The sequence below is a fragment of the Balaenoptera musculus genome, chromosome 11, assembly GCF_009873245.2.
Source record: "Balaenoptera musculus isolate JJ_BM4_2016_0621 chromosome 11, mBalMus1.pri.v3, whole genome shotgun sequence".
Taxonomy (NCBI): domain Eukaryota; kingdom Metazoa; phylum Chordata; class Mammalia; order Artiodactyla; family Balaenopteridae; genus Balaenoptera; species Balaenoptera musculus.
Genome location: NC_045795.1, coordinates 13,162,603 through 13,181,712, shown reverse-complemented (window position 1 = coordinate 13,181,712; position 19,110 = coordinate 13,162,603). Strand labels below are relative to the sequence as shown.

Here is a 19,110-nt window from a genome sequence, read left to right as displayed (position 1 = left end):
AGGCATCAGGAGGGAGCTTGTTGCAATGCAAATTCTCAGGCCCCGCTCCAGACTTTATCCATGAGATTCTGCAAGTTAATCACATCTCCAGGTGGTCTCTATGTGTGTAAGATTTAAGAAGTCCTGTTGCCTCTTTATTGACAGCTGTCATTCTAACTGTGTCTTTTTATGGTTTTATTTTGTATTTCGTCTAGTATGAGTAAGGTTGAGAATATTTTTATGTACTTTAAGAGCCATTTGTAAGTCTTTATATAGTAAGGAAATTATCTCCATGTCTGTGATATGGGTTGCTGTTACTTTTCTAGGTGATGGTTGTCTTGAATTTTTGTTTTTTCTTTGTTGTGCAGAATTTTAAATTTTCACATGGTTAAATTTATCTTTTTTATAGTTTCTGTGTTCTGAGTCATAGAAAGTTCTCACCACTCCATAATTATTTAAAAATTTTTTGTTTTCTTTAATACTCTATGGTTTTATTTATATTTAACTATGTTTTCTACCTGGCATTTATTTTGGCTCAAGGAATGAGATGTGGATTTATTTAATTTTTTCCAGGTGGCTAGCTCCTTGTCCTAGTACCATTTATTGAATAATTGAAATTTCCCCATTTATTTGAAATATCACCTTTAACACACACTAAATTTCCCTATGTGAACTCTCCATCAATTACTTATTGTAACATGCTGCCTTTTGATTAACCAAGATTCTCTACTGAATTGCTGAATATGTTCTCCCAGGGCTGGTGCTTCTAGCCTCCAGATAATAATTAAAAGGATCAAAAGTTATTGCCTTGTACCCCATCCCATCAGAATTCCTATAGGTGACAATTCATCTGATAAAGAAACGCAGGATAAAGGCTTCCCAGCATTTACAGGTACTTTTTTTTTTCTTTCATTTTGTTTTGTTTTGTTTTAAATAATGCCTCTAAACAAAGAAGTAACTGAAAGGGATAAGAAATTCTAGAATAGGTCAGATTTTTAGAACTTATTATTTTACATCACAGAAGCAGTGGCTTATTGTGCTTTCCCAGTCCTAGTTCTAAATTAGGAAACTAGACTTAAATTCTCCCCCCTCAATTTTCCTAAGTTTTCAGAGCTGTTTGTTGACCATCTAGCACTCTTTCTATTGCTGTCATCATCTTTATCACCTTCTTGCCTCTGATCCATTCCTTTTTTTTTTTCTTTGAATCAAAACTTTGAAGTACTTAAGTTTCTTGACATTCTTTTTAGCATCTCTCTCCTTAAAGAAATTTGTGCAGCAACGCTGATAACTGAAAACAAGAATTGGACCTCAGCTATATCACTTAAAAATAGGAATATCGGTTTTTGCTGTATGTTTTTGTCATATTCCTTCTAAATATGATAGAGTTATTTTCTCTGACGATGTAAAATGAGGACATTATGACCAGAACAAGGCTGGTTCCTTGTGGGTCTCAAGATATTCCTACAAACACACTTGTGCGAATGTTAGCAGATGATTTTATGTGAAATGCAGGCAGTTTTCCACTAAGAAATGAAATTCTGGGAATTCAACTGAAGATTCCTTCTTAAGGACACCACACATTTTAACCACAGTTTAGTTTGGAAGAAGAAACTCCATTAAACTCAATAATAAGAGGGATATGTTAAATTTCCTCGTCTCTTATCATGATAATTTTCCTCTTACCCATTTTGGAACAATTTTAAGTGCCCTCCTTTTGTCAGACTCGCTTGAATTTTACAAGCCTGCAATCTGGGGACACTTGGTTGTTACCGATACCATTAGCAACAAGCACATGGTAGCATAATGTACAGTGGATTGAAATTCATTTTCCTCTTTAAGAGCTCTGTGTGGTAACACTGTCACAGAGCCTTGGCTAAAATCCATGGAAGGCTTATGCCATCCTGCTCTTGTGGTCATCCCCGCTGTCTTAGCCTAGAAACACATGGCCAGAGACCAGGATTGGTGCCTAGTCTCAGACTAGAGCAGTCAGTACTTAGGGATTTGAGCCCAAGAAACAGAAGGAGGGGACACTGGGGAGAGTGAAATAGAGAAAGAAGGAAAGCCAATTCAAGGAGGTATGGTTGAACTTGTTACGTCTGTAATCAATGGGGATCTAGCCCACTGTGGCCCCTCTGAGAAACTTTCTAGAATGTACTTTGGGACTATCCAAAGAGAGGGAGCACGGTAATATTTACTCCTTGTCTCGACTTCTCTTGCTCAAGGATTATTCTGAAAGTGTTGACTCCCTTCTCTCCCGGAACTGTATAGAATGTGGGAGTATATGTGGCGGAGTGGTGTCTGCAGACATCCCAGGTGGAGAGCTCCCGGCAAGAGAAAAGCCACTCCACCTGAGGGCGCCTGGCTACCTCGGCAATGGGCAAAACAAAGAGAGGTGCTGAGAGGGTACAAAACAGGCATTAAAGGTGCCCCCCATCCCATACACGAGGAAACCTATTCCTAATCGTAACCGGTCTTCTGACTACACGTCATCACCTGCTCCTGGCACCGGCGGTAGATGTGGACATGACATTTTAACCCCAGCAGGATGGTGAGTGACAGAGCACTGCTCCCTGTGGCTTCCATCCACAATCCTCAGGGCCTGGGGCAGCATTTGCAGAGTCCCACAGAGGGCAGGCCACCCAACCAGCACCTACCACCTTGTTCACTTGGGAAGTGTCCTTGGGCTTCTGTAATACCACAGGCCATTTCTACCTACTTACACCTGCTAGGCCTCAGTGCTAATAAAAGAAATCACATCACAGGGAAATAAGTTCTGAGGTTTTGTGGTTACCTGCTAGTGCCAGGAACAGGGCTAACGCTGCAGTGGGCACTGCACAACTCACCCAGATTCAGCCAACTGGGGCTAAAGCCTCACACACGTCATAAAGCTATTTTTATGGGCATCAGGTACGTACTAGCCCAGCCTTTGGCAAATGATGGGCACCAGTTCACAAAACTTTCTCCAGTGGCCTCAGATCATTTCTGGAATAAAATAGAAACTCCATCCTTATGTCTATATAGGTAAGCACAGATATAAACATATACATGCCAAGACCAGTCCTAGTGTGAAGACAGACAACTGTCTATAAAAATCCTCTCGGGTTGTCTCTGAAGATCCAAGTCAAAGGGATGTCTGATGAGGGAACAAAAGGATATGTGGCCTTTTAGGAAGAGAGAAATTTCCCCCCTTTTCCACAGTGTTCATAGCTGTGGTGTTTGGTTCTAGTCCAACCTATATGATTCTTTGTTTTGCATGTTTGTCTTGTTTCCACAACTAGACTGTGAGACACCCACAGGTAACATGCAGAAGCTTACCAAGTCACTGACATTGTCAAACAGAGTCTGAAGGGTATGAACTTTCAGAGAGTCCCCAAATTGTCACTGGGGGCTTATTAACTCCACTGATAATCTTAGCCAGCTTAGGTGTCTTATTTCATGTAAAGAACAGACCATCAGCAGAAAATCAGAAGTGGGGAGGTTGGAAGAGGCAAACACACCAATGGCAGGGGGCACAGTGGAGAGTGACCGAGAGTGTGGCAGCAAAAGAGAAGCAGAAACTGCCTTGTTGCTGCGTCAGAAATGTCAACCTTGTCCCTCAAGGAAAACTCAAATGATGTTCTATCTTTTTTTTGAGAGATGAGAGGAGATCCACTCTATCACGAGGCAGTCAAGATGCAGTAATAAATAGACTAGGGAAATTAACTGCCTTTTACAGAAAGAGGGGAAAGCAGTGTTTAATAACAAAGCATACAAGTGCAATTTCTCAGCTCTGTTGAGAAGCCAGGTTAAAGCATTTACTATAAGCCAGGCATTGGGTGTTATTCCCAATCCTCCCTACAGCCATTGGAGGTGGGTATTCTTGTCCCTAATTTTATGATAAGGAAAGAAAATTCAGGGACATTAAGTCACTCGCTCTAGGTCACAACCCTAACAAGTTGCTAACACAGGAGTCTAGCCTTGAACATCTGATCAAGTTCAAACCCTCTCTCATGGCTGTGCTGTATAACAGAACGTGGATGGGTGAAAGGCAGGCAGAGAGATGGAAGGATGAAATGATCCAGGGCAAGGTTGTGAGGCGGCATTTGGCTAGAGAAAATGCCAAGAGTAACCAAGAGCTGTTCTCTTGGAGGGAGAGCTGAGATTCCTTGATGGATAGTAACACTGGACTTTACTTGTCCTGCCTCTGTATTTTTTGGGGGGAAATTGAGAGGGCGCAAGACGCAGGTGTCAAAAATTCAGTAGGAGTAGGTGTGTTGTGAAAGGTTGTTGTGTGATAGGAGCTCTCCCTGCTGCTCCAGTGGAAACCTAATTGAGGCTGTGCTTCGAAATGCAGCCAGGGAGTGTCCTGGTAGCAGAGGGGAAGGGGGAGGTTTGAAGGAGAAGAGCCCAGAGAAGAGAGAAGGGATTTTGCATTCGGCCTTGGCTGAGAAACCAAACAAGTATTTGGATGCAAACACGTATGACAGCTTATGCGCTCAGCTGCTTGGTCTTTCTGGTCCGTTTCAGCTGAGCCACCAAGCAAATCACTAAGAGGCGAGCTCTCTAGGTGCTGGAAAACGGGGACTAGAAGAGCTTCAGTTCCTTAAAAACAAACATACCAACCCCTGACTCCAAGTCTTTTGAAAAGAAAATCTAGACCTTAGAAAATAAGCAGCCATTGATAGACTCGGGGTAAATCTTGTCCAACTGGCAAGGAACACAGGGGCCTCCCGGCTGGGGTGGGGGAGGCAGCGGCCGAGTGTGTTTGGACCATGTTCCTCCTTTTAAAGGCCCCTTGGCCAGCTGGAGGCTTTACAAGGGCCCCTACTCAGGCCAGCCAGCAGGGAGTTAAAGTAATCTAATTTTAATTATGTGACAAAAGCATGAAGAATCATTTAAAGGTCTGTCGAAGGGAAAAATGGCTCCAGTCTGCCAGGACTCCTTAGATGGTAATAAGGAAACCTATGGGCTAAAAGCTGGGTTTTGGTGCTTAAAAAATAAAACTCACATAATAACCGGATTGTACACTATTGAAACAGAGACAGGCAGTGAGGAGACGGCCACAGCTCTATCAGATAAAGACAAAGGCGGCTGTGAGGCAGCTGGCCGCATGACAGTCATTCTAAATTGTTATTGGGGTTAAACAGTCATAAAAATAAGGTTAGTATTCGCCATTTCTCTAAAGCCAAGGAAGAGAGCATTTCTCTGGATAATAGCAAAAAAAAAAAAAAAAAAAAGTTCAAAAAGCACTTTCAAGTACATTATCCAATTGGGGCTTCAAAAATATTAGCTCATCAGGTCTTTAAGGAAAGTTCTTAGCTTTAAGTAAAAAGGGTTGATTTTGAGATCTCATCTGTTTTAATTTACCACTGGCTATTATTTATGTAACAATGAAATGTCCTTTCGACTAAATGCTATATTCTGTAGCACTACTTTGAAATTTTGAGAGCGTAGAGCCAAGAGGTCAGTTTTTCTTTGGAGCACCTGGCCTTGACAAAAAGATCCTGGAAAATTGGAGGCAGCCTAGTGCTATAGAAAGTCTTCAACATCAGTTGAATAAATGAGAAGGAAGTGTTGAAATCATTAAGCAGATTAAGACCAGTGGCTTCGTCAAAGGCGTTGCCACATCTTTTTCCAAGTCAGCACAGAATTCTGTCCAGGCTCGACTCCAGGTAAATGCAGTAAGGTTTACTGAAAAGTTGGTCACAAAAGGCATTAGTCAGGAGATCAGTGGGGACCTCAGAGAACTAGGCAAATAGATACAAAATTATCTTGCCTCACAATGTTCGTATCTCATCTGTCTTTGCGGCTCCCATCAAGTGGGAAGGTAGCCTTCCTGAGTTGATTTCTAAAGTAGTGGCCCTCGTCTTTCCTCCCTGTACATAGTTTTCCAGTAAGAAGAAGAGCAGAATCTTTTCCCCATCTTTCTCAGAGACCATGTGAGTCAGGGTAAAGCTAGGTTATGCTTCAATAACGAATAAAGCTCAGGTAATTCTCAGGGGCTTAATGTAACACAACTGTATTCGTGCTTGTAACAGGCTGAGGCAGGCTTCCCTTGGTGGCTCTCATCCAAGCAGAGATCTTGCAGTCTGGGCTTCCATCTTACTGCTGTGCCATCTGCATCATACAACTTCCGGTCACCGTGCAGAGGGGAAGGGAGAGGAAGCACTTTAGCTTTGAAATGTCCAGGCTTGGAAGTGACAAACGTCACTTCTACTTGAAGTTCATTGTCCAGATCTAGTCATTAGGCCCCTAACCCAGCTGTAAGGGGTTGGGGGCAATGCAGGGAAGCCCACCAACATTTGGGGGACGTTAACCATCTCTGTCCCTGAGGACTCTTTTCAGCACCATTTCCCCCTACACCCTTGTCCAGTTACTGTGAACCAAATAACAGGAAGTTCTTTCACAGGAGAGATCGGGTTTATACAAGAAAATGGTGGTCAGTGTTACTACTGACCAGAACAAATTTTTTCCTTGCTTCTCTCATATGACTATCTACGAACTATTTTAAATTTTAGATTCCATCTGCAATAGAGTACAGGCATACCTTGGAGATACAGTGGGTTCAGTTCCAGACCACCCCAATAAATACTGCAATAAAGTGAGTCACACGAATTTTTTGGTTTCCCAGTGCATATAAAAGTAATGTTTGCACTATACCATAGTCTATAAAGTGTGCAATAGCATTATGTCTAAAAAAAACAATTTACATATCTTAATTTAAAATTACTTTATGGCTAAAAATGCTAGCCATCACCTGAGTCTTCAGCTAGTTGTAGTAGTAACATCAAAGATCACTAATGAAAAAGTCTGAATATTTCAAGAGTTACCAAAATGTGACGCAAAGACACGAAGTGAGCAAATGCTGTTGGAAGAAATGGCGCTGACAGGCTTGTTTGATGCAGGGTTGCCATAAACCTTCAGTTGGTAAAAAATGCAGTAAAACGAGTAAAAAACACAGTGAGAACATGTTTTGTTTTGCTTTTCTCTCGTGATGCTGAAAAATCAACTAGTCATGGTAACAGCTTGTTAATAAAAGTAGATATAAATGCTGAAAAGGTGGAGTGTTGCCCCAAGGACCTTGCATCTAATGTACAAGGGGAGCATAAAGTCCCTGGGGCAGCACTGCAGCTCCCAAAACGATGTTCCTATTTACCTGATACTTGCATATCTGGAACCAGCCTCAGAGTGGGGGGGGGGGGTGCATCCATGGACCAAGTGAAAGTACTTAAAAAAGCAGCTCCATCCCCTTATTTGTGTTTCTCAGAGAATGTCAAAAGGATCCCTTTCATAATCCACAGTAACACTTTTTCTCTCCCACCTAATTCTCTCACATCCCAAAGCTGGTCCAGAACAAAATTCTCTCAACAAACAGCCAATGCGGTTTTCTGGTATTTCTCCATCTTCCAACTTCCGCCATCTAGATTCCCTTCCATCTGGGGGCGGCGGGGGAGGAAGAGAGTTGGAGTTAAGTGGACAATCCAAAATTCTCTTCAGCAGTGGGGAAAGGGCAATGCCGTGAACACTTAGGTGCTCATAGCTCGTGCCCCATCACGTTGGCCCGCACTGCGATCCGTGAAGCATCTTGCACAGCCCTGGTACTTATCACCTCTCCCCACAGTCTCCCTTATCGTTCACGTTACCACTCAAAATCAGAGGCCCAAATATGAATCGTGCTCACGATCGCCTTCGAAATAGCAAAAGAAAAACAAAAACTTTTACGTGGGGCTAGAAAAAGAAATTTGAAAGGGAAATTAAAATCAGAATCCCTCTCAGCAGAAAAATTTCTATTTTCTACTCAACTGTGAAGAAAAACTTCAGTTGGTGCTAGGGTACCTTCATTTTCCATTAGTCCAAAGTTATAGAAATAGAGTTTTCCTTTCACATTCTTCCAGGTTCCACCCTGTATTGTCACGTAGTCTTACAAAGAGTCCCTCCTGCTCTCTTCCTAGTGAGACGTCCTCACAGACGGACTTCACAGTGGACCCTGCCAGCTTCCAGTCTCTGTAGCCCTCTTCCTCACATATCTGGTGCCAGTGACTCCTTTGTAGCTCATGTTGCAGACTCTCACATCCTAACTCTCCTGCTCAGGAGTTCTTAACCCTGGGTGCATATTGGAATCATCTGGAAAGCTTTGACAAATCCCAGTGCCCAGGTGCACCTCAAACTGCTTAAATCAGCAGCTCTGGGGGTGAGACCCAGGCACCACTATTTTGTAGAGTTCCCTAGCTGATTACAGTGTGGAGCCAAGGGTGACAACGACTGCCTAACCCAATGTCTCGCTCTCTTTTTTAAATTAATTTATTTTATTTTTGGCTGCATTGGGTCTTCATTGTTGCTTGGGCTTTCTCTAGTTGCGGTGAGCGGGTCTACTCTTCACTGAGGTGCGTGGGCTTCTCATTGCGGTGTCTTCTCTTGTTGTGGAGCACGGGCTCTAGGCTCGCAGGCTTCAGTGGTTGCAGCACGTGGGCTCAGTAGTTGTGGTGCACGGGCTTAGTTGCTACACGGCATGTGGGATCTTCCTGGACCAGGGCTCGAACCCATGTCCCCTGCATTGGCAGGCAGATTCTTATCCACTGTGCCACCAGGGAAGTCCCTTGACTTTTAAAATGATGATTTAAAATGGTTTTACACTCTGTCATTATCCTGTCACAAAGCCCAGTATCTTCACTCTACTGGAGACCTGTGTTATCTCCTCCAAGGTCTCAACCCCTTGAGCAGTGTGGTGTATACAGTGGGTACTCCATATATGCTAATGATTTCTTATGATTACAGATGTGTATATACAACACACACATATCCTCCATCACTCTTGAGATTGTCACAATTTATTAATTACAATCCATGAATTGAGTGACTATTACATGTGTAGGACTGCATTAGATAACCCCTGAAGATAAAGTCATATACACATGCTCCTGCCGCTCAAGGGTTCCAATAAAAAAAATCTATAGTCATTTTAAAATATATTAAGTGGAATGATTGGTACCTTTTAAAATGTACTGTTGCAAATTCAGAAAGAGATTATATCATTCTATACGAGTCTTTATCAGTCATCCCTTTTTTCTTAAACATTTTCTTCTTTATTTCAGGCTTTCACTTGAGGGAGTCAAAATAATTTCCCCTAAAACAGCCTCTTCCGTCATGCCCCATGCCGGCCCCTTTGTTATTTTTATAATATAGACTCAAAGAAACATAGCCTTGTAGAGCTGGAAGGAAGGTTGGATACATATCCCTTTCCAATTTTCTCTTTGAAATGTGTGTCATGTTACTTTCCACTCCGTTATATATATTGTGCAGCTGTTCAAGTTTTGAACATGGGGAAGGTCACTGGTATAAATAGGACACCTCACCAAGTGGGGGATGTGCTCCCAGGACCTTTGGAAGTGACGGAGCTCAATACCGTCACCATCACTAAGATGGAGATTTACTGTTCCCCTTGCTCCTTAGTCACTGTGGATGGGAGAGGTAAAAGGGATTAGGAAGCTGAGCAGACGCTGGGAGAGGACTGTGAGAAGTGATTTCCTTCGCCAAGTTGTGTCCTCAAACTAGTTTGGTGTTTCCAAGGTTCCGGTCCTTGGAAATGGCTTGGAAAAAAGTCCTCAGTAAGTAAATTTGTGTAATGCCCTTGGTGGTATTCAGGCCCATCTCCCAATATGATTAACTGACTTTAGGAGAGAAGAAAAACATAATCCAAGGTGTTAATCACCCAGAATGAGGTCTTTAACCATAGAGTGTCTTAAGAGGCCTGGCATGTTGTCAGGGTGGCTAAATAAAGTTAAGGTCTGTATTAATTTCACCTGTATTTATAACTACCATATATTTTAGAAATACTGATTAATTTTTCTTACTTCAGAATGTATCTTACATTTAATGTATGAATGATAGGAATAACTTTCTTAACTTTGGAGCCTGCCAATAGGAAAAATGTAACTCCATGTAACATACAAGTCAAAGAAGAAACATAATAGATATTACATAATATTCTGAACTGATTACAAAACTAGTATATGTTCAGCAGCTTATGGAATGCCGCTAACATGCCTTATAAAGGAAAATATATATTAGATAAGAAGAGTGGCTGAAAATTAATGAACTAAGCAGCAGAAAATACCCACCGTGCCCCCCTAAAGTAGAAGAAAGGAAATAAAGTCCAGAAATAAATTAAATGAACATTAAATGAAGAAATCATATACAGAATCAATCATGGGAAAGGCAGTTCTTTGAAAAATATATATATACTGAAAAATGTCCAGTGAGATTGTTTAAGAACAAAAAAAAAGAAGGCACAAATAACCAATAAGAAGAATGAAACCAAGTTTCCACTACTGATGTTCTGGTTATTTTACAAATAAGAGGATAATATGAGCAACTTTGTTCTAAAATTAACATCTAACAGCTAAGATGATGACCTCATTTCTAACTTCCATGAGAAACTGGAAATAGTCAGAAGAGAACTTCCACAGACCTCGACCACCCAACACAAGCACCCTCATCTGCACCCACATATTTCCTATTAATATAATGAACTTACTCATGCTCCTAACCTTTCCTTTATGCCCTAGATCCCACCCCTCTCTCCTACTTAAGGATATTGCTTTATCAATTCTCCCCTCTCCTTCCCTATTCAATTTTTTACTCGTTACTGGGTTATTTCCACCAGTGCGCAAACATGCTTATTTCTCCATCCTAGGGAGAAAAACTCCTCTCTTGGCCCCAAATCTCCCTCCATTTACCCATTTTTCTGCTTCTGTTTGTTTTTCTGCTTCTGTTTCTGCTCACCTTTCCTGTCCTCCCATTCTTTCTCTACTCACTCATGTCTTTTCTCCTACCACTTTACCAAAACAGCTCTTGTCAAGGTCAACAAATGACCTTGCTAAATTTAATGGCCAAACTCTGCTCTCAACTTAAGTTACCAGTCAACAGCATTTGACAGACTAGGAGTGCCCTTATTCTTTCTTCTTGAAGTACCTTTTCCTTTGGCTTCCATGACAGCACAGTCACCTGGTTCTTCACCTCTCTCACTCTCTATTCATCCCCTCTCTCTTTTGTGGATTCCTCCTCTTCTCCTCAAAGTCTTAATGTTAGGGTTCATCAGGGTGACCCCCTGAATCCCCTCTTCTTATTTTTATGTACATACACTTCCTTGGTAATCTCATCCAGACTATTAACTTCAAATATCATCCATATGCTGAGAACTCCCAAATTTATATTGCCAGCCTGGACTTCTCTCCCAATTTCAAGATCCAACTACCTAGTTGACAAAACCACTTGGCTGTCTAATAGAAACCTCAAACTCAACATGTACCAAAATGACCGTGAGATTTTATCTGCCAAACACTCATAACCATTCTTCCAGCCACACGTGTGAAAAAAATTTGGAGCTAGTTTTAATTCCTCTTTTTTCCCCCTCACTCTCCACATCTAATCTGTCAGGAAATCCTGTGGTCTCAGCCTTCAGAGCATATACAGAATCTAACCACTGTTCACCATCTCCACTGTTATCACCCTTCCTTGAACCACCACCACCTCACGCCTGGATTATTTTAATAGTCTTCCCTGTTTCCAAGCTTGCTGTCTTATAGTCTATTCCCAACACAGCTGCCAGAGTGGTCCCTTTAAGCTGCAAGTCAGATCATGTCATGCCTCTGCTCAAAACCCTCAGTGCCTCTCCATTTCACCCAGAGAATCCCAAATCCATCAATAGTCTACAGAACCCTACATGATCTAGCCCTTTAACTTTCCGACCACCTCACCTACTGGTCTTCCCATTGTGACTCCAGTTCAGCCACACTGACCTCTTTGCACTTACTCTTGCTCTTCCCTACTCCTAGAACACTATTCATCACATATCCACATGGCTAGTGCCCCTTATCTATTTTAACTCTTTTCTTAGCTGTTATCTTTTCAACAAGCCATATTCTTATCATCTTATTCCACTGCACCCTCCCATCCTATCCCTGAATCTCTGTATCCTCCAGCCCCTGCTCATTTTTCTTTATTCCATAGAACTTTTCATCTTCTAACACACTGAATAGTACTTATCAATTATGTTTAGTTATTCTTTTCTGTCTCTCCCTGCTAAAATTTATGTTCCATGAAGGTAAACATCCTGGTTTGTTTTGTGGATGTGGAACTGTGCCTGGCGCATTGTATGTGCTCAGTAAATATGTGCTAAGAGAATGAATGAATGAAATATATAAATTTCCACAAAAATCAAATCCATCAATATTCTAAAAGGGCAATATATTATGACCAAGTTATGTTTGTCCTAGGAATACAAGGTGATTTAACATTAGAAAAGTCAACTGCAGTAATCCACCACATGAAATTCTTACAGAAGATTCATCCTATTATTTCCTTTATAGATTAAAAAAACCACGTTTGATAAAATTCTGCATCCGTTCATAATAATAATTTAAAAGATACTTTTAGAAAACTAAGAATAGAAGGAGAATTTCTTATGTTCATCTGAGTATCTAAAAAAATCTTAAAAAAAAAAAAAAAGGAAGCTTTCTCTTTGGTTAGGATCAGACAAAGATATTCACTATCACCACTTATATTTACCAGAGATTCAAGTCGGAATGATAAGACAAAAATAAATAAAGATAGTAAGATTGAAAAATAAGAAACAAAGTTGTCATTATTTGTAAATGATATGACAATGTATGTACAAAATACACAAGACTACACAGATAAATTATTAGAGTTAATAAATGAGTTTATCAAGGTTGCTGGATACAAAACCAATATGCAACATTTACTTGTATTTTTAGTGCTAGCTACAAACAACCAGAAAGTGAGGTAAGAAAAAGAATGCTTTTAACATGAACAACTAAGCATACCTGGGAATAAATCTAACAACAGATGTGCAAAAGACCTGTATGGAGAAAATAATAAAACTTCATTGAAGATTAAGGAAGACCTAAGTAAATGGAGAGCTAAACCATGTTCATGGATTAGGAGATTTAGTATTACTTAAACATGCCAATTGTCCCTAAATTGAACTATAGTCCTTTTAATCATAACAAAAATTAAAGCAGTTTATTTATTGAAATTGACTCATTGCTTCCAAAGTGTATGGAAATGTAAATGATTTTTTAAAAAGGCCAAAACACTCTTGAAGAAAATATAAGTGGTGAATTTGTCCGCCCATATGGTATAAAGCTACAGTAACTGGTGTGGTATTGATGCAGAAATGGTAAACAGAGTGATGGAATAGAATAAAGACCCCAGCAACAGAGATATACTCGTATAGAAAGTTGATATGTGACCACCATGTCCTTGTATATCAGTGGGGGAAGGTGGACTTTTCAAATGGTGCTGTGGTGACAAGTATTATTCCGCAACATCCAACAGGGAAACCGAACGAACTTTTTGGCCAACCCAATAGGTATCCATATGGAAAAAGGCAAAAGTGGATCCTTGCCTCATATTGTACATAAAAATCAATTCCAGGTGGAGAAGAGACCTAAGTATGAAAGGCAAAATTATAAAGCATGAAGAAGATAGGAATATATCAATGACTCAAGAGTAATGAAAGATTTCTTAATCATGAAGGAAAAAGTTGATATATTTAATTTTAATAAAATTAAGAATTCTGTTAATCAGAAGACATCATAGAGTGAAAATGGGGGGAAAAAAAGCCCGAATAGAAAAAAATAGTTGGCAACATGTGTTACCAAAAAGTCTAGTATCTTGCATATATTAAAAATTCCTACAAATCAATAAGGAAAGAACTGAGAACTCATAGGAAAAAATGAGAAAAACTCCCACATAAACAGGCACTTCACAAGAAAAGGAAATAAAATATCCAATAGACAAATGAGAAGCTGCCCAGTCTAACTGGTGGTCAGGTAAATGTACTTTAAAGTCACATATAGAATCTACATTTTAAACACTTCCTGGGAAATTTTTAATTCTTTTTAAAGTTTCAGAACTATCTTGTAGCCCATGAATTATTAAAATCAATGTTGCATAAATGTTTTTCTCCTTCTTTGGGTGATTTACTTTTCAAAGTTTTTTTAAAGTTTCAGAACTATCTTGTAGCCCATGAATTATTAAAATCAATGTTGCATATATGTTTTTCTCCTTCTTTGGGTGATTCACTTATCAGAAATGAAATGACTACATCAAAGGAATAAAGAAGAACTAAATAAATGGAAAGATATTCCATGCTCATGAATAGGAAGACTCAATATCATCAAGATATCAGTTCTTGCCAACTTGATCTATTGATTCAATGCAATCCTAGTTAAAATTCCAGTAAGTTATTTTGTGGATACTGACAAACTGATTCTAAAGTTTCTATGGAGAGGCAACAGACTCAGAATAGAAAGCACAAAATTGAAGGGCAAGAATAAAGTTTGAGGACTGACACTACCTGACTTTGAGACTTACTATTAAGCTACAGTAATCAAGACAGTGTGGCACTGGAGAAAGAATCGACCAACAGATCAATGGGACAGAATAGAGAGCCCAGAAATACATACCCATACGTACAGTCAACTGATCTCTGACAAAGGAGCAAAAGGTAATACAATGGAGCAGAGATAATCTTTTTAACAAATGGTGCTGGAACTACTGGACATCCACATGCAAAAAAAAAAAAATAGAATCTAGACACAGGACTTATATCCTTCACAAAAATTAACTCAAAATGGATCACAGACCTAAATGCAAACACAGAACTATAAAACTCCTAGAGGATAACATAGGAGAAAATCTCGATGACCTTGGGTTTGGCAATGACTTTTAAGATACAACATCAAAGGCATGATCCACGAAAGAAAGAATTGATGAGCTGGACTTCATTAAGCTTAAAATTTTCTTCTATGCAAAAGACACTGTCAAGAAAATGAAAAGACAAACCACAGACTGGGAGAAATTATTTGTAAAAGACATATTTGATAAAGAACTGTTATCCAAAATATACAAAGAACACTTAAAACTCAACAATTTAAAAAAACCTGATTTAAAAATAAGCCAAGGGCTTCCCTGGTGGCGCAGTGGTTGAGAGTCTGCCTGCCAATGCAGGGGACACGGGTTCGAGCCCTGGTCTGGGAAGATCCCACATGCCGCAGAGCAACTAGGCCCGTGAGCCACAATTACTGAGCCTGCGCGTCTGGAGCCTGTGCTCCGCAACAAAAGAGGCCGCGATAATGAGAGGCCCGCGCACCGCGATGAAGAGTGGCCCCTGCTCGCCGCAACTAGAGAAAGCCCGGGCACAGAAACGAAGACCCAACACAGCCATAAATAAATAAATAAATAAATAAATAAATAAATATTTAAAAAAAATAAAAATAAGCCAAAGACCTTAACAAACATCTCACCAAAGAAGATATACAGATGGCAAATAAGCATATGAAAAGATGCTCCACATCATGTGTCACTTGAGAAATGCAAATTAAAACAAAGACCTACCACTAGCACCTATTAGAATGGCCCAAATCCAGAACACTGACAACACGAAGTGCTGACAAGTTTGTAGAGCAACAGTAGCTCTCATTTATTGCTGCTGGAAGTGCAAAATGGTACAGCCACTTGGGAAGACAGTTTGACAGTTTCTTTCAAAACTAAACATCCTCTTACCATACAGTCCAGAAATCACACTCCTTGCTATTTACCCTAAAGACGTTAAATTTATGTTCACATAAAAACCTATACACAGATGTTTATAGCAGCTTTTTTCACAATTGCCAAAAGTTGGAAGCAAACAAGGTGTACTTCAGTAGGTGAATGAATAAATAAATTGTGGTACATCAAAACAATGGAATTTAATTCAGCACTTAGAAGAAATGAGCTATTAAGCCATGAAAAGACACAGAGGAATATTAAATGCATATTGCTAAGTGAAAAAGCCAATGTGAAAAGGCTACGTACTGTGTGGTTCCAACTACATGACATTCTGAAAAACACAAAACTAAGGAGACAGTAAAAACATCAGTGGTTGCCAGGGGTTAGTGGGGAGGAAGGGATGCCTAGGTAGGGCACAGAGGATTTTTAGGGCGGAAATACTACACTGTCTGAAACTAGAATGGTGGATACATATCATTACAGATTTGTCCAAACACAGAACGCACAACACCAAGTGTGAACTCTAATGTAAACTGTGGACTTTGGGTGATAATGATGTGCCAAAGTATGTTCATCTATGGTAACAAATGTACCGCTCTGGTGGGGGATGTTGATATGGGGGAGGCAGTGCAAGAACAGGAGCAGGAGATACATGTGAAATCTCTGTATCTTCTGCTCAATGCTGCTGTGAACCTATATCCCCATACACTGGGTAAAGATAACTATACCACAGAGACCTGACATTGGAATGTTAGCAGGGAGTGCTGGAGTAGTGGAGCATGGAGTAAGGTAACAGAGGAACTTGGAGTTAGGGGGACTGAATGATGGACCCAGGAGGATAAAATTAAGCTGGATGTGAGAGCACTTGGTGCTCTTGGGAAGAGTAATGGTCCTTCTCCCTGCTGGTCCTTTACCTCTCCTCTGCCTTGTTTCTCCTCAGACCTCTTGGATCTACATTCTGAAAGATGACCAAACAAAAGAGAACTACTGTATTCCAGGACTTCCCTGGCGGTCCAGTGGTTAAGACTCCATGCTTCCTGTGCAGGGGGCACAGGTTTGATCCCTGGTCAGGGAACTAAGATCCCACATGCCATGCAGCAATAAAAAAGAAAAAAAAAAAAAAAGAGCTATTCCAAGAGATCTTAAACACAATAATTTAACTGTACACCCCCAGTGGGTTATACCTTTAGGATAAACATGGGGAAAAATCTAAACACAAGTTACAGTATTCATATTGTCAGTGAGTGGTGGCATCATTTCTCTAAGACCATTGTGAGTATATTGTGGGATAAAACAAATGAAAAATGGTGTGATATTCTAATTGTATCATTTCCAGTGTCACTGACAACCAATTTTATTAGTGTAGGAAAAAGGACATATCTAAGACAGAAAAGGTTAAATAAACCCTTTACTCCTGAATTTGAATTGGAAGTATCAATATGTTCTCATGATGTATTTTGTCTTTTAAAAATTAAAAATAAAATCTTTTTCTAAAAAAAATTCCTAGTTCTGTCTACAGAAATAGCCAAAAAAATAATGATCAACTTCATAGCAATGTATATCCTGAGTGGCCAGATTGTGATCTTACAATACCATTTCCCACTATAAGGAAAGATTTCTCTGGAGAGATGACTTCTTCTAGGTCTGGGTCAGGAAATATACAAGAAAAACCTAGAATATGTTTTCGGATCAGAAATCAAGGAAGAAAGGATGACGGCAAAGACATCTTACTAAGGCATGTCAAAAGGACTTGGGGCTGACCTAAGATGCTCTCCCTAGCTAAAGATTGAGCAATTTTAACATTAAGGACAATAATTGCAATGGATCGAAACACATAAAATATGTTGAAATCCACAAGTTCATAATGGTAGAAAAAAACAAACCAAAAAAATCAACTCAGGTGCTCGCTTCGGCAGCACATATACTAAAATTGGAACGATACAGAGAAGATTAGCATGGCCCCTGCGCAAGGATGACACGCAAATTCGTGAAGTGTTCCATATTTAAAAAAAAAAAAATCAACTCAGATTAATTACCAATTGGTCCCCTTTGGAGAATGCTGGTGAACCAACACATTAATTTGAAGCCAATAAACAAAGGGAAAGAATCAGGACTTATCCTGATGTTGCTATCTAAACTGTACTGGATAACTAAACAGTAGATGAGGGAAAGTTTCTCTTTGTAGAATTATTCCAGCTAATAAATAAATAAGGATCGATAGAATATTATCATTTTCATCCCTTAATGAATTAATGGATCTATGTATTAATCATCATTGCCTGCCAACATCACAGAAAGAGAAACAAATATTATTTTCATTCACATGGAAGATCACACCACCCTTATAAAGCAGTCTTAAAAAAATTCGTCCTGAATCTTGTCAAGCCTATAGATCCAACTAACCATTTACAGGAAATCACAAAAGAGAGAGGAACATTTTAAAATACCATGAAGATAAAACAAGCAAATCCAAACAGGGAAACCCTATAGGATAAATCGTCTGGCTTTCCCCACAATGACAATAACAAACAACAACAACAAATTCAAGGAAATAAAATAATGAATGTGGACCCAATAGATTATAAGAGACTTAAATGACATAGAATTAACTGCCATTGATGGCCCTGTTTTGGACCTTGACTCAAATAAATTATTTGTAAAAATAAAAATGCACACATTTATGAAACAATTGGAAATGTGAATATTGGGTACTAGATAGTTGATAGTATTGAGGAATTACTGGTAATTTAGCGGGATGTGATCATTATGGTTATTTCTGAAAACTCCTTATCTTTTGGAGATACATGCAAAACATTTTATGGATGGAATTTAAAAAAGAAAGAAATCACCCCAGAAATAATAGAGAACTCACCACAGATGTGAAAGAAATAGAATTAGTTTCAGGAAAGTTTCATTCCCTCCTCACCACACCCCTGAGAAGCCAGAGTTTACACTATTGATTCATGGATGAACAAGCAGAGCCTCCTTGGGAGGTGGACCTTCAGCTACAGACAGAGAGGAAGGCGGATGAAGAAATGGTTCCATGTTGTCTTAATCTTGGCTCGGACACTATGCCCCCTGTATCAGTCAGCTCAGGTTGCCATAACAAAATACCATAGCCTGATGGCTTAAACAACAAAAATTAATTTTGTCACAGTTCCATAGGCTGGGAAGTCTAAGATCAAGGTGCTGGCTGGTTCAACTTGTGGAAAGCCACCTTCTTGATGTGTCCTCATGTGGTACAGGAGGTGGGGAGAGAAATGGAGAGAGAGAGAAATACAGAGAGAGGAGAGAGGACTCTTCCTCTTCCTACAAGGCCTCAGGTCTACTGTATTAAGGCCCAACCCTTATGAACGCATTTAACATTCATTACTTCCTAAAAGCCCCATCTCAAAATACCCTCACATTTGGGGGTTAGGGCTTCAACATATGAATTTTGGGAGACACAATTCAGTCCATACCACCCCCATGCAGAACTCCTCTGCTCAGTGCTGGGTCCAAGCCAGGTCTCTGTGTCGGTAGCCAAGTACCTGGAAGGATCCAGCTACATGAATATTTGCTGGGCTTCATCACAGC

General features: G+C 39.9%; 1 non-coding gene across 1 annotated transcript; it reads left to right on the top strand.

The window, feature by feature from the left end:
- Nucleotides 1-17,434: 17,434 nt before the first annotated feature.
- On the top strand, nt 17,435-17,541 carry LOC118904614. The gene has a single exon (XR_005022062.1). It is a non-coding gene; the product is annotated as a U6 spliceosomal RNA (small nuclear RNA).
- Nucleotides 17,542-19,110: the final 1,569 nt, after the last annotated feature.